The sequence below is a fragment of the Bufo gargarizans genome, chromosome 5, assembly GCF_014858855.1.
Source record: "Bufo gargarizans isolate SCDJY-AF-19 chromosome 5, ASM1485885v1, whole genome shotgun sequence".
Taxonomy (NCBI): domain Eukaryota; kingdom Metazoa; phylum Chordata; class Amphibia; order Anura; family Bufonidae; genus Bufo; species Bufo gargarizans.
The window spans coordinates 125,000,360-125,016,585 of NC_058084.1; positions in this window are offsets into that span (position 1 = coordinate 125,000,360).

Genomic DNA, 16,226 nt, shown 5'->3' on the forward strand with positions numbered 1-16,226 from the left:
GATGGATGCTCCTAGCGCTTCCCGAGGACTCCAAGCACTCCACTTGACACCATAACCGCCACAGACCCCACAAACCGCTAAAGCTTGGTTGAGGTCTTGCCGTCTCCTACCCACCCTGGACCTATGACAAGGCTCCAGGCTCCAGAGGGTGAACAAGAGCTAGTAGTTATAACCAGGGGAGTATAGCAAATCTTCAGCGCATAGCAATCCCCAGTGTCGATCAGTTACCCAAACACCAGCCACCAGTCAACATGATGAAGGGTAAAACAGGAACTCTTTATTGAACACAGAAGCATTGACTTATATACACATTTTCCAACAAGGTTACCACCCCCGTGGACCTGGTTGGGAACTGAGGACATGACCTAGCAGCCATTCCTGTACAGTTTAAACACAAAAACTAACCCTATTCAACAAACACAATGGCATTATCTGTGACGCAATTAACAAACACACTGACATTGTCTTTGACACAACCAACAATGAGCATGCAAACAGACATCTTCACCCCCTCCATAATGAATGAATGGGAAGAGGAGACACATGTGATGGGATTATCTCCTGAGTGTATCATATGGTGATCTACTCATCTACGAGTCGGCTGCTATTATAATCAACTATCTCAATCCCATCACTAACACCATTAGTGGGAGTCTCAGTGCAGAGTTAACCCTTTTTGTGTTGCTGAATCCACACCATGCCTTTTTAATGGGCCATAGGAAATATGTGGCATATAATTCACACACGTAAATCAGTGTTGATAGTTCCTTGTAACCCCAAAACGTGATAGGGGGTCTCCATAGTTCTCGGTCCATAGTCTGTAGGAAGGAGACTAGACCTCAGGCTTCTCCAGCAGCCCCAGTGATGGTTCAGTCCGTCACAACTATTATGTGCATGAGGCCTTAGACAGGACTGGATGGGCATCGCAAGAACTGTAAGCTGCGCTGGGGATGAGAGGCATACTGTCATATGCTGCCCTGTAAAGTGTAAACGTATATTGCGCTGTATACTGTGGGCAGCTAATTAGTGAGAGAGTAAGCGGCTTGGAATTACATAACACTGGCTGAGCTGAGTCATAGGATCAGAGTGAAGGCAATGCTGTTGACATCATCATGCTTGCTGCACATTCCCAGAGGAGATAAAGAGTTGCACAGGGAAGTCCTGTGGCAGAGACAAAAAAGACATAGTGATGGGAGTGGCTGAAGGCAGTGCACTTCCTGTAAGTAGCTAATTAGTAAGTAGAGGTGAGCAACACTTTCCAATAAGATGTGTCTCAGAACCAGCTGTAGCTAGTACTGCAAGGCAAGTGAGGCAGGAATGGAAATACTGAAGGAGGCTTCTTAGTCCATGCATCATGTGCAGCTAAGACTTGTGGAAGAGTCTAGACCTGTATTGAGACCAGTCCACTGCTGAGATGCCTGCAAAATGCAACAGTCATAAGGAGAGTGATATACCACAATAATTATAGAGACTGTAAATTGTGCAGTCCTGCATCATGAGGTGAGATTGTCTGTAAGAAGACAGTGGTAAGAAATAAATACAGAGTCACTCTCTGGACCACAACCAGAAAAATAAACCTGCTACCTACTCTTTCTTTACCACTTTGATTAATAGATCTAATGTTACCCCTAGGTGTTCAGCACAAGGCCAGTTGGGCTTGGCTGCTAGGGTTATGTCTGAAGATTAAGGAGGCAGAAAACAGATGCAAGCCCACAAATATCAGATGTGTCAGATGCCAATGAGAAGCAGGAGAGTAAAACAAGCAAAAGTAGGAAAGACATTAGACACCAAAACAGAAGACAGGAGGTCAACCAAAAAGAAGCTGAGGAGTCAAAGCTAGGCGAATCAATAGAAGTCTAATCAGTAGACAGTGGGTTAATCCAGGTTCATGCCAAGGAGTCAAAGCCAGGAGAATCAGTATAAACCTAATTAGTAGACAAGGAGTAAATCCTGAAACAAACAGAAGTCAATACACAGAAAGATTAGACAGAAATGCAGCACTGTTCAGAGTAGACAGAACATTGACAAGCAGTAGCTGCCTGACTTATATCCCTGGCCTAGCTTTGCTATTGGATGCTGAGCGCCAGGGACCAGATTGGCCTGACGTTCAAGCTCATTGATAGATTGACCAGTTGGGGCTTGGCTGATCGGCGTGGCATCCCTCCTAGAACATCATTGCACAGGAACATACCTAGGTAAGTTCCTGACATTGCCATAATAAGAGCTATAGAACCTCCATCTGAAGTGACCATTACACTTGTTTACCCTACATGAGCCAAGTAAATTCTGCCATTGTTAAATTACCTTTGTCACTCAATTCTTAAAATATCCTCCCTAACAACTTAGACTCTATATTCTTGTTTAGCCGGCATAAACCAGATTACTACTTAGAGCATCCACTGTAGCACAACCACTGTAATAATTTAAATATGTTCTCCCTCTATACACTTCAGGTTTATGGCCAAATAAATCTCTCTCAAAAACAGCACCAATCTAGCCTTATACAACAGATAGATATATTGAGTTTCTACTGACTGCTGTTGCTGGAGCATAAGAGTGATCATTAGATCATTGTTCCTTTCTTGCTTACTTCATATATTCACCCAAAATGTTTTTCTTCAGTTCATTGACCTTTTGTATAAGTAAAAAGAGATTGTAATAGTGATTGCTGTTTGGTGATCATTAGTCAAGGTGTAAAAGGTATTTTACTCTTCTCATTAAAGAGGTTATCTGATCCTGTAGACCTCCTCCCCCGAAATACCCGGGTCCCTCATACAGAACATACTTACCTGGTTGAATGCCTGCGTCCCTTTGTCTCCTTTCACGGCTGCCTCTGCATCTCCCCGTCGTGACAGTGACTTGCTCCCCTAGCATCATGGATGACGTGACACTTGATGTAAGGTGGCAGATTACTGTTGCAGCTACTGTTGGTTGCACCCCCTGTCTCTGGATGTTCTGCACGATGGAAAGATGCAGCGCCAGCCGTGCAGAGAACTGGAGGGGTGTTCACAGGATTGGATAACCACTTTAAGTCTTTGCTATAATGACATCTGTTCATGTTTTATTGTATGCTGTGTGGGCTGATTTCCAGATACTGGTGGTGTGTATCTAGGGCCATGTGATGGCGTGCCAGTGCACACCTGCCTCTGTCTTATACATACTGGCTACAGATACTTGTGGTATTCCATTGTATGCTGTGTGGGCTGGTTTCTGGATGCTGGTGGGATGTATCTAGGACCATGTGTCAATATGACACTGCATATTTGCCTCTAGTGTGTGTACCGGCCGCAAATACTTTGTGCTGGCGGCAGATATTGGTGGCAAATGAGTTTGGCTTGGGTCTGGCACATTGTGAGCCTGGGCCCACATTGGTATGTCTCTCTTCTCTGTTTTGTTCAGGAAGGCAGGGGTTAATTGTCCTTGTTTGCTGTGTGTTCTGTTACATATAGAGGTTAATCCCTCTTCCGGTTTGCATGCACCTGTGGGTGCTGTGGGCTAATGAGCTCAGCTATATGCTCTGTCTGTGTATCCTGCGCCTTGGCTGAGCAACAGCAATGTTTCTCAGCAATAGTTCCTGTGTCTGCTTCCGTTGCTCTGTTCTCTGTCCAATCTGTATGTCTGATCTGTGTCTGTTGTCATGTCCCGCTGTGCCTGTCATGGGTCTGCTGTACCCTATTTGTTTGGTCTCAGTTGAGTTATGTTCATGTTTTGTCACATCATCCAGTCTGATGTTCTCTTCTTGTTCCAGACTGCCTGTTGTGGTGTTTCAGAGACCTGTGTTTTACTCTTTGTTCCTGTTCAGATTGTGCCTGTGGTTTTGTGTGTTTCCTGATCCTGCCTGTGTTCCTGAGTCTGAGGGTCAGCTGCCAAGTACACCAGGACCGTCCCAAAAGGTAGAGGTCTGGTCACACCATTGTAAAATCCACTGTACCCTTAAATATCTTGACACTGACCTACCACTATTGGCGCTGAAAAGGGTTTTTCCAAGAACAGGCAAGATTGAGGTGGTACCAATACCCATCAGTCCCCCTAGTTCGGCATACTCTCATATCTTCTACAGGCAGACACTCTGGTCGACCTGACAAACCCTGAGCAGCCTCTAGCATCTATCACTCTATTCCTTTCCACCCCACTCCTACAAACCCGAGGCGCCTCAAGTTTTTCAGATCTAGTGGAATCCCTTCCAACAGATCTGTCTGACCCTCAAACTCTCTCTCTCTCTCTCTCTCTCTTTACACACCAGAAGCACCAGAATAACAGCCTTAGGGCTTACAGTGTACATTTCATTACAATTTTGAGACATTTCAGTTGTGATTAAGCAGTTATATCCCAGATTTCATGTTATGAAATCAAATTATTGCAGATGTTTTTTGTTTTTATTTTATTGTTGCTGATACTTTCTTCAGATTCTATAATCAAAGAATGGGGCCTCTACCCCTGTACACTAAGCCAAGCTAAGAGGGAGCTAACAGCAAGGTGGAGGGAAAAATGTATATAATACATAATCCCCACCCATTAGATTTACAATACTGCACATACACTCACTGAGGAATCGATATAATTATTAAAACTTCTGCACTAGTGCATATGATCTGTGTCCCAAGGGAGCCTCAAACTTGCTAAAGCTCAACACAGGACACAAGTTGAATGCTACACCTACTCTATACCTACCAGTGAAGGATTTGCTATGGCTCATTTATAGGACACAAATTTGCCACATAACAAATAAATCCTCCCTGATAAGGAGAACCCCCTGCGCAACACATTTCTTTCACACTGTATCCTGATAATTCATCAAGAGTTGGGCAACTAAGTAATATAATGTAGCATTAGCTATTGGTAGTAAACTGGTGGCAGTATATAGAGAGCATCACACTGATTGCAGCTGATGGTCAGCTGTAGCTTCCCACACAGATTATTTAGTAAGTTTGTTTGTGCAGCATTGTAAGTCTTATGGGAAAGAGGATGTAGAAGCTGATTTTAAGGGAGTTTTGAGATTATAGACATTTTGCCTGGCTGCATTTTTTTGGCTATGTAATCTTCTATGTTATGGCTATAACTGTATAACAGCAAACAAAGGGGAGGATAAGATAGGTATAGGTAGAGCCCAAATGGGCAGGTATTTATTTTGTTTTATGTTATGCTGGTGCTATAATGTCACTGCTCCGTGACCAAATAGAGCAAATAAACCGCCGTCTCCATTAAAATCTGTTGCTATTTGCACTCACTTTTGCATCTTTACACCACTCACTCTAGTTTCTAGCGGGTGGAAAGGCGTAGTTAGCTATGTTAATAAGTTTCACTTCAGATTTATCAATGAGACTTTTTAAAAAGTCCCAAAAAACTAACACTCTAACTCCAGTAGGAGAGTAGAGTAGGAAAACTTGGATAGCTTTTCTAGATAAAAGTGTTAGGTATAAGGACGAGACAAATTTATCACAAAAGACATTTGAAAAATATGGCATAACATACTCCAACACAGACTCAAGCAAAACTGACTTCAGATATTCCCCTCATGATAAATTCCCCCTATATCTTTTTGCCCTAAGTTAGATGGTTTATATGTAGTTAGTATTTGCACACCTGGACAAACTAAGGCTCCCGAGCTTAATGCCATTTTATTTAGGCTTTTTAACAACTTGATAAACATTTGGAAGATTTCTGTACAACACATTTATTTTCTAATAATAACCAGGTTATTTTTCAGTACACTAGAAATAAATTAGGAAGGAAAAATTATAAGTTATTCATGATATAGAAACAAAATTGAGGCTTGTGGTATTGTACTTAGTAATTTGTAGAAATGTAGAAACATAATCTGACAGATGTGTGCTTACAAGTTAGTGAAATAAAAAGGTTGTATATTTTCTGATGTCATTTTTCTCAGAACCATTAAGCACAAAATTCAATGAACTCAATGTCAAGGTTTCAAATTGATCAAGAAACTGAAAATGTCCACCTATGGGTCATTACCTAAATGAAAGAGAAGCTTATTTTTCTCGCCTGCTTTAAAAACATCTAGAATAATAATGTGTAATTAAACCAGAAGTGTACAACCTGTGGAATCACTCGGCCTAGCTCCCAAATATCAGACAAAGACATTCCTGATATCTCGTCTCTTTAGTGCCTGTAAATCCCTTAAAAACATGTGTGTCAGGTTTCATAGAGCAAGTGCACTCTAGGCTTCCATTTATGCAGAAGAACAGAGGATTCGAAATTAATGGGTCCCTATGTTGCCCTATATACTGATTAGATAGTAAATAGATATCCCTATTCTGGATATAGAGATATCCTGAAAAGGGAAACTCCTGAATACAGTGCCCTGTCCTGACCCTCACATATTCTTGCTACTTTGTGTTGGTCTAAGACATATTATCCCAATAAAATACATTTTGAGTTTGTGGGTGTAAAATGAAAAAAATTGGAAAAGTTCAAGGGTTAAGAATACATTTGCAAGGCACTGTATCTCTAGCACCTACCTTTTCATAAAAAATCTACTTTTACTATACAGTAGCTTTATGTTAAAAGTAAGTGGGGTGTATGTTCATAACAAAATGCTCATGCATTTCAGATCGATCCAGATCCTTATTAATAACATAAATGCATAGATGCTATGAATAAGGATCGGCATCAATCCAAAATGCATAAGTGGTTTGTATGGATGCACACTTAACTTTTTGCTTTTAATGTGAAGTTACAATAAAGTACAAGTTTTTTCATGAAAAGTTTGATGCTGGAAATACCCAAATTGAACGTCTGCATTGCTTTTGTATTGCTTTTCAGCTTCTTTTGTACCTGTTGTTGCCCTTTAAGTCTTAGAATTTTTATTTTAGATCTGTAATAAAAATTTAATTCTCTGCTATAATATAAGTTATTTCTTTATTTTTGAATATAAACTGGTGCATTGGTGCTTGGTTAAGTGTTAAAGTGATAAATGTGGAACCTTATGTTCTATAGTATCTTTCAATATAGAAAGGAATGATTTTCTCATTTGATGTGAGATTCTTACATTCCTATAGAGTGGTATCCTGGTATTTAATCTGAAACTTCTTGGAGAAACTGTGATACAAGGGCAATTTACTGTTAAGATGATTCAATGAGATGTGACGCTTGATGTCAGTTTAATAAAGTGTCTTGTGATTATTTTTCTCATGTCAAACATCTTCTGGTCCAGGAATGTCAACAGGAGGATTTATGGATGAATTAAACTACACATTTTACAGGGATGTATCATAGTCTGTGTCTTAATGTGTCATCTATTTCTCTTCAGTTTGCCAAGTGTGAAATATAGTAACCTATATAGACATCCACATTCTGCAACTATATTATAATATACACTTACTTCACTGAACAAAGCCACAAAGTGATGGTCTAATATTTAATATTGCCCATAAAGGATTTTTCTTTCATATAACCGTGTTCCTTTATAAGTTTCATTATGGTTTTTAAGCAAACATTCCACAGATTATAACATAATGTTTTTTTATTCCTTACTCTTTTAAGAATCAAATATAATTTAGAGAGTTCTCAATTTTAATATTGTGTTAGTTTGTTTTTACACTCTTTTCTTCATCTCATCCAATTATAGTATGTGCAGGTCAGGTAGGCAATTATCTTCAGGCAAAACTGTGAGTGAATATATATACATTGCTGTTCATGGTAATCAAGCAAATATACAGAACTGACTGTAGAGAAAAATTACATGGATTGCACATCTATAAGCCACGCATTGATAGTTTATAAACATGTACTCAGGCCTCTCCGTATACATTTTTACCAAAATGCATAGGACCATACACCACATTAAGGTGAACTCTTTTGAGAGGTTCCCTACTCTAATTTAGAGCAGCATCACATGGCACCCACCACTACAACTATTCAGAACCTGTAGATGGCAAGGCCCAACAGCTTTATAGCACCCCTGCTGACTATATCAGACCCCCTTGGTACCGAGCCCCAACCCCTGTCAAATATTTATAAATTGTCACAAAGTCCCACTATTTCCTTTCAAAGAAATAGTGCCAAAGCATGGGCACTAAAGAATATATACTAATGCATTTGCCAATTGGTGTGAAATATTGATGCTCCCCCTTCCTTCATATCAAAGTGGTTCTACAGTAGATGAGGACTGTAGTGTGTCAAATGGTATGGTCCAAAACTTCTTTTGAAAAAAATGTGTCTCTAAAAGTAAAGTGTGCAGTTAGATGATCAATTTTTGCCTAATATCAGGACTTGTTCTTTATTTCACATCACACCAACAAATATATTACTGTTTAAAAAAATACAGATTGGTAGTTTGGAGGGCACTCTACTATCTGGTTCAGCATGGAGACAGACGTATATTCAACAATAGACCTTTAATTAATAAATAATTAATAAAAGTAGTAAAGCAGCAATAAAATATAAAAAAATAAGAAAAACTAATAGGCTAAATGAATCCCAAATGTACCTTTAATATATCGTGATTGTAAATACATTTTACTTGGTGACATCATGATTATTTCATATATACATAGCATACTAATTTCATATACCGTATACTGTGGGGACTCGCTCTGGTAGACAGGATTAGCAGACGCAGTATAGAGGCAACATCAAGTTCTTTGGATCAAACAGTTCAGTGTTTTATTCACACTTTAGGCAAAAACAAGCAGTCATATTGAAACAAAAAGTCACCTTGCGGTGTTGATGGTAATTCACACCATGTGGCAATTCTGCCTCAAAGAGTTCTTGCTGATAGCAGCACCAAACTGTTTTCACGCCAAACAGGTAGCAAGCCTTTATCCAGACACAAGGCTCCCAGATCCCAACACAGAGACCTGGATTCTAAGCCCAGCTGCCTATTTAAGTACAGCCAGGTGCTGCCAAAAACCAAACAGCATTTAAAATCCGGTCCGGTATTTGACTTCACCTGGCTGTAAATCAGCCCAGCAGCACATGCTAGGAGGAAAATAACTGTTTTCCCAGGACAAACCTCTCACTGTGTCACAATACACACACAAAAAAAAAGAATAAAATATCAATATCATTGTGAATTTTTACATAGTTGGATATTAGTGAGGCATAATTGACAAAGGAAAAAACAATTTATACAAAATGTCCACATAATAGCTCTGTTTTAAACGCATGAATTAATAAATTAATTACTCTATAAATGAAAAATATGAACCATCTCCAATGAAATATTGAAATTAATTGATTGTTTGTATTTGTATATAGTTTTTAATAATGATATCTGAATTCCATATTATGCGATGCAAGCACTAGTTGATCCAAGTCTCATTGAATATAGTCAATACCTCAGTTTCAGCATCAGCTTTCTTTCCATTAATATGTATAGTTCATAGGCAGAGTAGTTAATGGTTAGAATTTAGATGTTATAAATTCTTATTGTTATGTTACCACTCTTGTACATGTGCCAGAATCAGCTCAGATGCACTGCGAAGCTACTGTGTTACGGCCAGCTCGGATCTCTCGGCATCCCACGTGGTTGAGGGCTGGTTCTTTGATCAGTCTCCGGCTTCAATTGGATGAGCTGTACATGTTGGTGCTTGCTGTTTTTATCTGCAGGAACAGCTCTATGGAAAACACTACAGTATGCCTCGATAATTAGAAAGTTGTTATCTAGAGGCAGGTTACAATAATAAAGATCACATTCATATTCCTTTCGGAGGTATATATTCACCAAGCATGTTTTGGAATTACATACTCCTTCCTCAGTGGTTAAAATCTGCTGTATCTGTGGTTGTAGAGGTAACCCTTTGATTAGGGGGAGATGTTTGATTTAATTCAGACACACATGAAAAACGGGACTTGATCAATACATTTTAAATTGGTATAATATCAGCTATGTATAACATTCAACTGGAGGACATATCATCTTCAAAAACACAATAATTACAATGTAATCAATATCCATTAGTAGAGTTGAGCGAACACCTGGATGTTCGGGTTCGAGAAGTTCGGCCGAACATCCCGGAAATGTTCGGGTTCGGGATCCGAACCCGATCCGAACTTCGTCCCGAACCCGAACCCCATTGAAGTCAATGGGGACCCGAACTTTTCGGCACTAAAAAGGCTGTAAAACAGCCCAGGAAAGAGCTAGAGGGCTGCAAAAGGCAGCAACATGTAGGTAAATCCCCTGCAAACAAATGTGGATAGGGAAATGAATTAAAATAAAAATTAAATAAATAAAAATTAACCAAAATCAATTGGAGAGAGGTTCCATAGCAGAGAATCTGGCTTCCCGTCACCCACCACTGGAACAGTCCATTCTCAGATATTTAGGCCCCGGCACCCAGGCAGAGGAGAGAGGTCCCGTAACAGAGAATCTGTCTTCATGTCAGCAGAGAATTAGTCTGCATGTCATAGCAGAGAATGAGGCTTCACGTCAGCCACCACTGCAACAGTCCATTGGCATATATTTAGGCCCAGCACACACACAGGCAGAGGAGAGAGGTCCCGTAACAGAGAATCTGGCTTCATGTCAGCAGAGAATCAGTCTGCATGTCATAGCAGAGAATCAGGCTTCACGTCAGCCACCACTGCAACAGTCCATTGTCATAAATTTAGGCCCAGCACCCAGGCAGAGGAGAGAGGTCCCGTAACAGAGAATCTGGCTTCATGTCAGCAGAGAATCAGTCTTCATATCATAGCAGAGAATCAGGCTTCACGTCACCCACCACTGTAAGAGTCAATTTTCATAAATTTAGGCCCAGAACCCAGGCAGAGGAGAAAGGTCCCGTAACAGACAATCTGGCTTCATGTCAGCAGAGAATCAGTCTTCATATCATAGCAGAGAATCAGGCTTCACGTCACCCACCACTGTAAGAGTCAATTTTCATAAATTTAGGCCCAGAACCCAGGCAGAGGAGAAAGGTCCCGTAACAGACAATCTGGCTTCATGTCAGCAGAGAATCAGTCTTCATATCATAGCAGAGAATCAGGCTTCACGTCACCCACCACTGTAAGAGTCAATTTTCATAAATTTAGGCCCAGAACCCAGGCAGAGGAGAAAGGTCCCGTAACAGACAATCTGGCTTCATGTCAGCAGAGAATCAGTCTTCATATCATAGCAGAGAATCAGGCTTCACGTCACCCACCACTGTAAGAGTCAATTTTCATAAATTTAGGCCCAGAACCCAGGCAGAGGAGAAAGGTCCCGTAACAGACAATCTGGCTTCATGTCAGCAGAGAATCAGTCTTCATATCATAGCAGAGAATCAGGCTTCACGTCACCCACCACTGTAAGAGTCAATTTTCATAAATTTAGGCCCAGAACCCAGGTAGAGGAGAAAGGTCCCGTAACAGACAATCTGGCTTCATGACAGCAGAGAATCAGTCTGCATGTCATAGCAGAGAATCAGGCTTCACGTCAGCCACCACTGCAACAGTCCATTGTCATAAATTTAGGCCCAGCACCCAGGCAGAGGAGAGAGGTCCCGTAACAGAGGATCTGGCTTCATGTCAGCAGAGAATCAGTCTGCATGTCATAGCAGAGAATGAGGCTTCACGTCAGCCACCACTGCAACAGTCCATTGGCATATATTTAGGCCCAGCACACACACAGGCAGAGGAGAGAGGTCCCGTAACAGACAATCTGGCTTCATGTCAGCAGAGAATTAGTCTGCATGTCATAGCAGAGAATGAGGCTTCACGTCACCCACCACTGCAACAGTCCATTGGCATATATTCAGGCCCAGCACCCAGGCAGAGGAGAGAGGTCCCGTAACAGAGGATCTGGCTTCATGTCAGCAGAGAATCAGTCTGCATGTCATAGCAGAGAATCAGGCTTCACGTCAGCCACCACTGCAACAGTCCATTGTCATAAATTTAGGCCCAGCACCCAGGCAGAGGAGAGAGGTCCCGTAACAGAGGATCTGGCTTCATGTCAGCAGAGAATCAGTCTGCATGTCATAGCAGAGAATCAGGCTTCAAGTCAGCCACCACTGCAACAGTCCATTGTCATAAATTTAGGCCCAGCACCCAGGCAGAGGAGAGAGGTCCCGTAACAGACAATCTGGCTTCATGTCAGCAGAGAATTAGTCTGCATGTCATAGCAGAGAATCAGGCTTCATGTCAGCCACCACTGCAACAGTCCATTGGCATATATTTAGGCCTAGCACACAGGCAGAGGAGAGGTTCATTCAACTTTGGGTAGCATCGCAATATAATGGTAAAATGAAAATAAAAATAGGATTGAATGAGGAAGTGCCCTGGAGTCCAATAATATATGGTTATGGGGAGGTAGTTAATGTCTAATCTGGACAAGGGACGGACAGGTCCTGTGGGATCCATGCCTGGTTCATTTTTATGAACGTCAGCTTGTCCACATTGGCTGTAGACAGGCGGCTGCGTTTGTCTGTAATGACGCCCCCTGCCGTGCTGAATACACGTTCAGACAAAACGCTGGCTGCCGGGCAGGCCAGCACCTACAAGGCATAAAAGGCTAGCTCTGGCCACGTGGACAATTTAGAGACCCAGAAGTTGAATGGGGCCGAACCATCAGTCAGTACGTGGAGGGGTGTGCACACGTACTGTTCCACCATGTTAGTGAAATGTTGCCTCCTGCTAACACGTTGCGTATCAGGTGGTGGTGCAGTTAGCTGTGGCGTGTTGACAAAAGTTTTCCACATCTCTGCCATGCTAACCCTGCCCTCAGAGGAGCTGGCCGTGACACAGCTGCCTTGGCGACCTCTTGCTCCTCCTCTGCCTTGGCCTTGGGCTTCCACTTGTTCCCCTGTGACATTTGGGAATGCTCTCAGTAGCGCGTCTACCAACGTGCGCTTGTACTCGCGCATCTTCCTATCACGCTCCAGTGCAGGAAGTAAGGTGGGCACATTGTCTTTGTAGCGTGGATCCAGCAGGGTGGCAACCCAGTAGTCCGCACAGGTTAAAATGTGGGCAACTCTGCTGTCGTTGCGCAGGCACTGCAGCATGTAGTCGCTCATGTGTGCCAGGCTGCCCAGGGGTAAGGACAAGCTGTCCTCTGTGGGAGGCGTATCGTCATCGTCCTGCCTTTCCCCCCAGCCACGCACCAGTGATGGACCCGAGCTGCGTTGGGTGCCACCCCGCTGTGACCATGCTTCATCCTCATCCTCCTCCACCTCCTCCTCATCCTCGTCCTCCTCGTCCTCCAGTAGTGGGCCCTGGCTGGCCACATTTGTACCTGGCCTCTGCTGTTGCAAAAAACCTCCCTCTGAGTCACTTCGAAGAGACTGGCCTGAAAGTGCTAAAAATGACCCCTCTTCCTCATCCTCCTCCTCCTCCTCCTGGGCCACCTCCTGTTCCATCATCGCCCTAAGTGTTTTCTCAAGGAGACATAGAAGTGGTATTGTAACGCTGATAACGGTGTCATCGCCACTGGCCATGTTGGTGGAGTACTCGAAACAGCGCAACAGGGCACACAGGTCTCGCATGGAGGCCCAGTCATTGGTGGTGAAGTGGTGCTGTTCTGTAGTGCGACTGACCCGTGCGTGCTGCAGCTGAAACTCCACTATGACCTGCTGCTGCTCGCACAGTCTGTCCAGCATGTGCAAGGTGGAGTTCCACCTGGTGGGCACGTCGCATATGAGGCGGTGAGCGGGAAGGCCGAAGTTACGCTGTAGCGCAGACAGGCGAGCAGCGGCAGGATGTGAACGCCGGAAGCGCGAACAGACGGCCCGCACTTTATGCAGCAGCTCTGACATGTCGGGGTAGTTGTGAATGAACTTCTGCACCACCAAATTCAGCACATGCGCCAAGCAAGGGATGTGCGTCAAATTGGCTAGTCCCAGAGCTGCAACGAGATTTCGCCCATTATCACACACCACCAGGCCGGGCTTGAGGCTCACCGGCAGCAACCACTCGTCGGTCTGTTGTTCAATACCCCGCCACAACTCCTGTGCGGTGTGGGGCCTGTCCCCCAAACATATGAGTTTCAGAATGGCCTGCTGACGTTTACCCCGGGCTGTGCTGAAGTTGGTGGTGAAGGTGTGTGGCTGACTGGATGAGCAGGTGGAAGAAGAGGAGGAGGAAGCCGAGAAGGAGGAGGTGGCAACAGGAGGCAAAGAATGTTGCCCTGCGATCCTTGGCGGCGGCAGGACGTGCGCCAAACAGCTCTCCGCCTGGGGCCCAGCTGCCACTACATTTACCCAGTGTGCAGTTAGGGAGATATAGCGTCCCTGGCCGTGCTTACTGGTCCACGTATCTGTGGTTAGGTGGACCTTGCTACAGATGGCGTTGCGCAGTGCACACTTGATTTTATCGGATACTTGGTTGTGCAGGGAAGGCACGGCTCTCTTGGAGAAGTAGTGCCGGCTGGGAACAACATACTGTGGGACAGCAAGCGACATGAGCTGTTTGAAGCTGTCTGTGTCCACCAGCCTAAATGACAGCATTTCATAGGCCAGTAGTTTAGAAATGCTGGCATTCAGGGCCAGGGATCGAGGGTGGCTAGGTGGGAATTTACGCTTTCTATCAAATGTTTGTGAGATGGAGAGCTGAACGCTGGCGTGTGACATGGTTGAGACGCTTGGTGACGGAGGTGGTGGTGGTGGTGTTGGTGGTACATCCCCTGTTTGCTGGGCGGCAGGTGCCAACGTTCCTCCAGAGGCGGAGGAAGAGGCCGAGGCGGCAGCAGCAGAATAGGCCGAGGCGGCAGCAGCAGAAGAGGTAGCAGGGGGAGCCTGAGTGACTTCCTTGGTTTTAAGGTGTTTACTCCACTGCAGTTCATGCTTTGCATGCAGGTGCCTGGTCATGCAGGTTGTGCTCAGGTTCAGAACGTTAATGCCTCGCTTCAGGCTCTGATGGCACAGCGTGCAAACCACTCGGGTCTTGTCGTCAGCACATTGTTTGAAGAAGTGCCATGCCAGGGAACTCCTTGAAGCTGCCTTTGGGGTGCTCGGTCCCAGATGGCGGCGGTCAGTAGCAGGCGGAGTCTCTTGGCGGCGGGTGTTCTGCTTTTGCCCACTGCTCCCTCTTTTGCTACGCTGTTGGCTCGGTCTCACCACTGCCTCTTCCTCCGAACTGTGAAAGTCAGTGGCACGACCTTCATTCCATGTGGGGTCTAGGACCTCATCGTCCCCTGCATCGTCTTCCACCCAGTCTTGATCCCTGACCTCCTGTTCAGTCTGCACACTGCAGAAAGACGCAGCAGTTGGCACCTGTGTTTCGTCATCATCAGAGACATGCTGAGGTGGTATTCCCATGTCCTCATCATCAGGAAACATAAGTGGTTGTGCGTCAGTGCATTCTATGTCTTTCACCGCTGGGGAAGGGCTAGGTGGATGCCCTTGGGAAACCCTGCCAGCGGAGTCTTCAAACAGCATAAGAGACTGCTGCATAACTTGAGGCTGAGACAGTTTCCCTGGTATGCATGGGGGTGATGTGACAGACTGATGGGGTTGGTTTTCAGGCGCCATCTGTGCGCTTTCTGCAGAAGACTGGGTGGGAGATAATGTGAACGTGCTGGATCCACTGTCGGCCACCCAATTGACTAATGCCTGTACCTGCTCAGGCCTTACCATCCTTAGAACGGCATTGGGCCCCACCATATATCGCTGTAAATTCTGGCGGCTACTGGGACCTGAGGTAGTTGGTACACTAGGACGTGTGGATGTGGCAGAACGGCCACGTCCTCTCCCAGCACCAGAGGGTCCACTAACACCACCACGACCATGTCCACGTCCGCGTCCCTTACTAGATGTTTTTCTCATTGTTATGGTTCACCACAACAACAAATATATTATTTGGCCCAATGTATTGTATTCAAATTCAGCGGGATATAAATTTGAGGCCTAGTATTTAGGCGCTGGGTGACCGGTATGGATTTAGTGACAGAATTAGACTTGGAAATGCACAGAAGCGTGTGTGTGAAGTTATTCTGAATGACCCAATGTGCACCTTGAATATTATATACCCTTTTTGGGATAGATTTCAAATAGCTCTGATATAGCAGGAACCACTAAATTATGAAATTGCTAAATTGGGAATTGTACTTCAACCCAGAACAAAAAATGTGCTTTGACGGGCACTAAATAACTTTCCCAGCTACAACAGGACAGCGGTAACGAGAGATTTAGAGGGATTTAAATTTGAGGCCTAGTATTTAGGCGCTGGGTGACAGGTATGGGTTTAGTGACAGAATTAGACTTGGAAATACACAGTAGCGGGTGTGTGTGAAGTTATTCTGAATGACCCAATGTGCACCTTCAATATTATATACCCTTTTTGGGATAGATTTCAAA